Source organism: Astyanax mexicanus, chromosome 3 (genome assembly GCF_023375975.1).
Source record: "Astyanax mexicanus isolate ESR-SI-001 chromosome 3, AstMex3_surface, whole genome shotgun sequence".
NCBI lineage: Eukaryota > Metazoa > Chordata > Actinopteri > Characiformes > Acestrorhamphidae > Astyanax > Astyanax mexicanus.
In genome coordinates, this window is record NC_064410.1 from 50701706 (window position 1) to 50710890 (window position 9185).

At 35.5% G+C, this 9185-nt stretch overlaps 1 protein-coding gene across 1 annotated transcript in view; it reads right to left on the minus strand.

The window, feature by feature from the left end:
• Window positions 1-9185, minus strand: part of rad21b (RAD21 cohesin complex component b) — a 634821-nt gene that overhangs the window by 393666 nt on the left and 231970 nt on the right. The window lies entirely within an intron of this gene.

The window sequence follows — 9185 nt, forward strand, 5'->3', positions numbered from 1 at the left end:
TGTGTGTGTCTGTGGCAGGATGCTGGAAAGACAGTTGGTGGACAAACACAAAGGCATGACCCTGACAGTGTTGGCTCACCACTGAAAAATATACTCCTGCTGTTGATGAGAGCAGTACTCAACCATTCAAGCTTGTGACTACAGTACCTTTCACCATATACACGAGGTCTTGCTTTATTTGTTTATCTGAACCTATGATACATTCATACTCACATTATTACACTTTTTCTGAAACACAGAAGTGCTCCAAATGTTATTCGAATGACTTTGGGCTCTACTAAAGAGGCATGTTTGTTTTAAAGAAGCATGAAATTGATGTAAAAGTTCTTCAAATGGAAGCAAAGGTGTTTCAAATGGTTCTTTGAGGAGTATCACAGAAGACCTGCTTTTAGTTTCATTAACCCTTACTCCACTTTCTCCTTCCAGCACTGAGGTCTTGGGTTCAAATCCCTTCCCTTTGTCTGCATTGGTTTCCTCCGGGGACACTAGTTTCCTCCCACTGTCCAAAAAACATGGAGATAAATTGGATATTCTAAAATTACCCTAATCAAACATGTTTTAAATTCTTGAAGAACCACTTTTGGTTATCTGACTAGCCATGTCTGCAATACAGAAGAGTGAACGTAAGAACACATTAAAAGGTACAAAAGAGCTTCACTTGTTGTAAAGGTTCCTCACACATAGTTCTTTGAGCACAGATCTCTGAGTGTAAAGAAGCCATATTTGATGTAAAGGCTCTTTACAAAAATCTTCAAATGTTTTTTTGAACATTGCCCCAGAGAAAACACTTTTGGTTTCACAAACAACTATGGTTGTTGTAGAGACATGTAACAGGGAAGAACTTTCACTTCTTGTAAAGGTTCTTCACAAAGGCTTTTTTGAACCATGACCTAAAAGAACCACCTTTGGTTTCTTATAGAACCATGTTAGTTATAGAGATGTGGGAATGTCAAGAACTTGTAGGTCTAAAAAAAAGCTTCACAACAATAAAAATGCTTCAGGTGGTTCGCTGAGCAATGTTATACAAGAACCCCTTTGATTAATATCAAGTTTATAGTAAAGTTAATATTAGTCAAAGGTCAAAAGAAACTTCACTTGACACATATTTATTATAAACATGCTCCTTCTGTATTATCCCTTAAAAAACACTGAAGTATCTTTAAAATGTATGGATATAAAGTTTACAGACAATTTTATTTTATTATTGGGATCCTTTACATTAAACTGAATAGAAGTCTCTATCTCTCTCTGTCTCTCTCTCTCACCCCTCCCTACGAGCATGCTAATGTACCAATCAGATAAAACATGCAGGTATCCCTCATGGAAATGTCATACTTTACTACATGGGTGGAGTAAGACCGGCCATTTGGACACACCCTGTAGTCTAAGTCATTAGACCATACACTCTGCATATTTCCATAGATTGTTTCTCTTCACACACACAGACTCAGTTTCCTGATAATGTACACCTTATTACTGTAGAGCCATTCATGTTTATAACATATCTTTTGCATATTTGAATGACATGCAGATGTCAGTGTGTGTGAAATGTTGAATTTAGATGCCAGCTTTTAGTCCTTTAGTCCTTTTAGTCAACTTTGACATATTCATTTATTCACTTTATTTCATATATAGGAACAGTAAAGTGTGTGTGTGTGTGTGTGTGTGTGTGTGTGTGTGTGTGTGTGTGCCCATGTGTATGTGTTTGGCCAAACAAGATCTCAGGTATGGGAGGGGGTGAGGATGGGTGCGGCTTTTGAAGGAATGTTCAAGTACGACTGAAGGAGTCACCACTGTTCACCACACCCAACACTCACTCATTCTCCACTCAGACACACACACACACACACAAACTTTTTCCTGTGTACACAAGGTGACACCTTAAATGCTAAGTACACACATGCATTCTCCTATTACCATGCCACAAACTCATTATACTGAAGTGAACACACTATATATATGTATATCCATGCGTTCAAGAATTGTTGGTGTACCTGCACACTCACAAAACACACACTCACACATACATGTAAATGTTCTGCTTCACATACTTGTGATTCTTACTGACCGGAGAACATTGGTCTAGACTTGATGTCAGGAACATGCAGGAAAATGCAGCCTGGAAAAAAACGTACAGTGTGAGTTAATGTGGGGGATGTGTGCGGGAGTATGACTGAAAGGAAGAGGATGTTATTTATTCCTGCAGTAAAGCAGGCCTTTATGTAAAGACCTGTTGTGCAGGAAACATGTGTTAATGCCTTTAGTGTGGTGTGTTTGTGATTAGTCAGTCAGAAACTGTATGCCATGCAGTGTAACACCAATCACAGTGGCTTAATGGCCTTAATAAGTGATATTGTGGTGCAAAGCCAGCCGTTAGACTGGCTGTCTTTGGCTGAAGAACTGAATTACCTCTGTAAAGGTTGAACTCTGAGTTGGGTATAAAGGGTGCTCTCTCTGCCTTTGTCACAGTCTCCAGTGGTCCCACCCACACTCCTCTTCCTGCTGTAATATTACACCTGTGTATCAAGTGGCCAACCGGCCGTTTTCTCTTAGATGGACACTCAGACTTGCTGAGTTGTTCCTTTCAAGAGCCTCTGCTTTGTGATTTTTCAGGTTAGAATTTGCATTTCTACAGTCAGAATTAATCTATGTGAAGGTAAATCCTACTGTGTATTGTTTATTATTTTTGTTTTCTTATTTACAATAGTTCTGCTAAGCCTGGAACAATAATTATTTTTGTTTGGAAAATATGTTTTCCCAGAAGAAAGTGTGATAAACTATATTATTGACAATTTTAAGACCATTTTAAACCACTGATATAATGATAATAATAGCATAATAATGCAGTTACCCCCCTTTTTAAAGCACAATAAAGCTGTTTTTAAACAACCAAAAACATAATAGATAATACTGAGATTATTATTGAGTAATTCTTGCATAATTCTGCATAATTCTGTCCCTTAAATAAAAATAAATCAAAATAATTTTATTTTGAAGTAGAACCACTTAATAACTAGGGTACACTAGTGATAGATTATTTAGGGATGGGGATTATTAAATTAACACAGTTAATTAAAATAAAGTCAGAATATTCATACATCACATCTAATATTTGTTTTTGTTCCTTTACAAGCAAGTTAAATCTTAATCAGATGCTTCTGTCAGAATTCTAGTGGAATATTTGACCACTCATTTAGGCAGAACTGGAGTGCAGAGTGAAAATAAGTTTGGTTGATATGGTTTAGGATATTAGGAGGGCCAATCCTGGCTAGTTGCCCTGCTTTGTCCATTATTCCACATTATACCACCTTTAAATTTGTGTTTTGGATCATTTTCTTTTTGTAACACACAGTCGTATCTAGCTGATGGTTTGAGGTTTAAAGAATACTGAGGTCGTTCTAGGAGCACAACATCCTAAGAGCATGAATTACTACTACTATAGTGCTTGTTTGGTATAGTGATCTTGAGGTTGAATGATTCACCTTTATTCACCCAAACAACTTACGGCAGTCCTGAAACTTGCCTCTAGAAGTCTTAATTTGGGCAATTGACACCTATTACCACCGCTGTAAACCATTCTAGTCTCTAAAACAGAATCTTAGTCTTAATTCCATTACATGTTAACAATTTAATTTTGCAGAAATGTAAAAAAAAAAAAAAAAAAAAAAGACTGTCAATATGGTGCAGCTCTAATATATATTTACTAGATACAATATACTAGTACTTGGTACAAGTTTTATTGTAAGTTGTTGTTGTTGTTGTTTATTTTGTCCATCGCTCTGCTAATGAAGTCAGCGGTAATATGAAGTGAAGTTTCTGTTCCTTTCAGAACCTGAAAGGTGGCATGCTTTCATGATCATTTTATCTCCAGAACCGGAACACACCAGAATACCTTGACTAAAAATACCTTTTTACGAAGCTACTAGGGTAACAGTACACATATTTATGATACCCTGAACTTACAGTAAATGAAATTATGTGTTACTGCTCTGATGCTCAACCTCATTAGTAGATTTTATTTTGGGATAGTTCTATTTTCTGCTGACAAACCTGAAATCAACACATCCAACCTAAAATGTGGATAAGATACTGTGAGAAAACAAACTGCTAAACATGTCCTATAGCCTTTATCTGGTGGCAAATCACATTCACGCCTTTCAGTGATTCATGCTCTGACCTACTTTAAAAAATAAAGGTGAATTTAAAGTTTTTAAAGGTTGTTAAAGGTTGTTTGTTTTTAAAGGTTGTTTGAGTAATGCAGTACAAGTGCCGCATTTTGTTCAATAGGGATTTTTAAACAAGGGTATTTAGGAAACCAGAAGTGGTTCTTCTAGGGCATTGTCCAAATAACCTTTTGAAGCACCTTGACAAGAATATCATTCTGGGATCAGCCGTGACAAATATTCCTGGTTATCTGAACAACCACAGTGCTGCAAATGGCACTGACACAAGAGCTACTGTGAACATGAAGATATCAAACTAGCAAAAAGTATTTTTCGGCTTATTTACACAAATTTAAACAAAAAAAAGCTGCAATTACCAGATTTTTCCACTCTGAAAGGAGACCATGCATGTTTTAAGTACTTTTCCATACGCTCAATGCAATTATAAATTCTCACCAGAGAGGTCCTCAGAACAGGACTGTCACTGTAAAATAAAAATTCCAAACACTGTATGTCATAATGTTAGTAGAAACATGTTTTAATAAGTGTATTTAGATATTTTAAGTTGCTCCTATTGCTGACACACACAGACAGCCTGGTCTAGGTGCTGCTTTGTCCATGTACTATATAGACAATTGCATTCTTTAACGACACTACTTCAGACTTGCAGACAAAAGCTAATTCTGAACTGCAGTCACTCTCAGGAGGATTGTCATCATAGCTGGAAGTTGTTCCTCTCTATACAAGTCAGACCAGAACTTTCCTGCGCTTCAGGTGTGTAACCTGAGTCTGTTTATTAGGGGTAATTACTACTCACATGACTGCATGCTTTGTTAAAGGTCAGTGGTTATGATGCAGATGCATCTTTGATGCCCTTTAAATCACCATAAGACCAAAAACAAACATTATATTCAGCTCAGCACTTTCTATGATAGCATCAATCACAAGCCGTCATTATAATTTATATGATTGTGAGAAATACACAGTGCACACCAGTAATCCTGTAAAGATGAAACAGAAAGTGAAATTGCAGTTTTTACTGCAGCAAAATCGTAGAGAAGCTTTAATCTGTCCAGGAATCTGGCCCATCTGAATTCACTGTTATATCACTTCATCACTTTCTGTCAGTCTGGCTGTGATGTAAGCCCAGGAGGCCATGAGTGTTATTACCCTAAGTCAGGGTATCTAACCAGTTAAACCTGCTTGTTTGTGCTGTTGTATTCCACTGTTCCTGTTGCTCAGCTTAGTCTTACTGTGGGTGCTGTGCCCTGCCCTGTTAAAGGGCATGCCCTCATTCACTTTTTCCTCTTGTCTGCTAATCTAAGCACACAGTAACACCCATAACAGCAGGTGGCCTGTGCTGCAGCTCCCAGAAAGATAACAGTAGGCCTCGTAGTGTCTTATTATTGAGACCAGCTCATCACTGATTAACAGGTAGTGCCAGTCCTTCTGGCCACAGCAGTTCCTGAGGTGTTTACTACAAGGAGCTGAAAAGTGAGAGACTGTTGTATGAGAATATGAGAAACACTTAACAGCTGAGTCATTATTAAAATACTGTGCCTTTTGGCCCTGAAAACATGCTTTTTAGTTCTTTTGGCTATTTTTATATTAATAAAAATTTAGACTACACACATCATATTTTCCAGCTTTATCACTTTATATTTTCTAATACATGAATTTTTCCACCCTGGGATGGCAAACAGCATGACAGTTTGGACAGTTTTAGCGAATGTGTAGTTGGTTTAGAGTTGAAAACATGTTAAATTGTTCATAGTGATAATGTTCTATTTCAAAGATATATTTTAGTTTTTATAATTCTTTTTAATTACCTTGATATTTTACCATGACATGTGGACATCTTAAGCTTTACATCAGCTAACTATGTAGACAATATGATAAATATTTAATGAATTTAATATTATTTATTGCTAAACATGCAGAATGTGTCTTCAGTCCTCGAAAAAGAAAACAGCAGTGAAGGTTGTGATGACACTCATGTCAAAGCTTACTTTATTAAAGGGGAGGTTATTCCAAGTTGACAGGTTGGACATGGGGTTATTGGTTTACATAACTTGATATTTTATGAAAATATCTACATAAATAATTTAATTTAGTTTAATATTTAATACAAAATTACTATTGCTATTTGAAAATATAATTATCTTGAAAGAATAATTAACTTAACCATGCAGCACTGCAGCCATGGCTGCAAAGAGGGGTATAAATATATAGCAGTATACCACAAATCAGCCTTCACCTGTGATCTATCTGTGACGGACACACATTATTGAATATGGTAGTCTGAACACACCCCCAGAGCAGTGGGCAGTCACCTCAGTGCCTGGGGAGCAGTTGAGGGTTAGGTACTTTGCTCAAGGGCGCCTCACCCTTGAATGCTGATGCAGGAAATATCTCTGTTCCTTTACTCCTCCCACTTTTCTTTTCCTTCTGGTTCAGGGGATTAAACAAGCGGCCTTCCAGTCCCAATCTGCAATAAAACGATGAGACATTTTCCACAGTTTACTGGAAGATAATGTAATAAGAACTGATTTTAGGTTGCTGTGGACCATTTCACATGCAATACTGCAACCTGTGTGTTTTATAGGCTCATGCTAAGCCTTTCCCTAAAGTTCCTAACACAGTAAGGCAGTGGTGGCTCAGTGATTAAGGCATTGGGTTATGTAAATTTGTTCAACACAAATGGTGAATGTGGTTGAAAAGGTAAAAAAATGGTTTCATAGAGTACATAGAGCTGTTTTAGTAATTATTTTATTAGTTTATTTACTAAATAAATTCTGTAAACATTTACATTTTAATATAGAGCAGCTATATTCAATTAGATTTGATTAGATGTTTCTTCTTTTTCTTTTTTTATTTTTAAAAAATGTTATTTACACAATTTTTAAAAATTGTAAAATTACAGGTTTTTTGTTCATTTCCAAGACCCTGTTTACACCTGGTGTAGTCTGATGTAAAGGGGGTCCAATGGATATTGAAAATGTGATCACTTCTGAGGAGATCAGCCACACATAAGGCCACATATAATTTATAGTGTAAAAACACGTCTAATCAGCTTTGTGTGAAGGACTCACAATGACTGAATTGTTCATACATTTTCAGATATCAGTAAACATTTTATTTTCACACATTACAGATACACTTATACTCTTATACCAGTCTAGATGTTGCAATATTAATGTAAAATAAAATGTTATTGTCATGAATAGAGGCAAACATGAAAATAACAGAGTGATTGTGTCCCTGTTGAATCCCTGACCAATCAAGGGAACACTTAAACTTGTAATTTGGTGCAATGCGAAACCAATTGAGTCCAGTGAAATCAAGACAATGCCCCCTATTCATCAAAGCTGTGTCAAAACAAGGGCAATCTGGAGAATGGAGGGATGTAGGCCTATGTAGGCCTACTATTTCATGTCTCCTTCAAAAAAACAGCATAGGCCATAGTATGGAAGCAGCTAAGACTAAAAAAACAACATTCTCATTAACATATAAAGCCAGCCCTTTTATAGGCGGATAACTTAGCTGATACTTTCAGCAAGTTCATGTGCCAGTGGCTCTCCTTACAGAGGTGGGTTGAGGGTTAAGTACTGTAACTCCCCCTGCTGATCAGAGCTTAAACTGTGTGGTAATGATAAATATGCAGCAACTGGAAATAAAAAATGAATAAACCAAATATCTAGGGTATTTATTATTGTGTATTGTGATTATTTATATCTTAGTTTGAATTTTAGGAAATTGGTTATTTACCATATTAATAGTATAAACACTGGGACACTTCTAGTCTCAGCATTGGCTTAGTACAGTACATAAATATAAATAAATAACTGTGCACAATATGCATAATTTCTATTATTTACTGTTTTAAATATGTTTTTTTTTTTTCATTTTAATAATAATTCTAATACATTTCCTACACATTAGGCATGCACTCCAGACTGGCATAAGATGTGTCAATAGTAGGAAAGTAGAGTCAGCTTAAATACATGCAACTCTGATGATTATGAGCTATTTTATTAAGAGCTATTTGCCACAATGCAAGGCTGTTTAAACTCACAACTAGATGTAGCATAAATGTACATACTTTGGCTGCACAATGTTTTTATTTATTTGATGTATATTGTTATATTTAAAAAAGGCCTTTACTACAAGTCAGTTGATCCAATTTGTCATTATATTAATAATGATTTGGGTACCCAATATTAAAGAAAAATAAATAAAATAAAAATACTGGGCTGATATAATGTGCTTCTAGCAGATTTGTTGCAGAAAATGAACAATTAAAACAATTAAAAATTAAAGAATAACAGGAAAAAATGCATTTCCAGACAATATCACAGAATAGTTTCACACCATTAATGGTTGGAAAAGGCATTTGATAAGTTATTGCTTTCTTGTAGACACATTTTCATATTTCATATTTTATTTTAATATCACAGTTTTCCTGGAGGTTATGTTTGCACTATGTTTAACATAAAAGCTGCAGGTAAGGCTGAAGGGGGCTATTTATGTATAAAAACATAATTTAATGCTACTGTTTGTTCACAAATAAAAAACAAAATAGGATGTTATGTAAGAATTATCAGAATCAAAGAATCAAAATTGAGAGTTATATATTTGAAGAATATCAAGATTATTATTATTATATATATATTTTTTTTTTACAAATTTGCCCAGCCCTATATTTAAGGCAGAGACACAAGAAACACCAGAAAAGGCAAGTACCAGTTTAATAAATGAAGCACACACTGTAATCACACTGGGACGCCTGTTTTACTAGTAAGTCAGCAGGGGGCACCACAACCCGTTAAAACGTCCTTGGACTGTTTTAGCCAATGGTCGGCTTTAGTTAATGTGTTAAAATATTAAATTAACAAATTCATTTTAAAGTCCGGCTCGGTTATTAAATAGTTTAAGTCATGATTTTGATAACATGTCTAATAGTTTAATTTATAAAACCGCAATTAATAATTAATACTGAACAGTGGGATGTTGACCAAATCC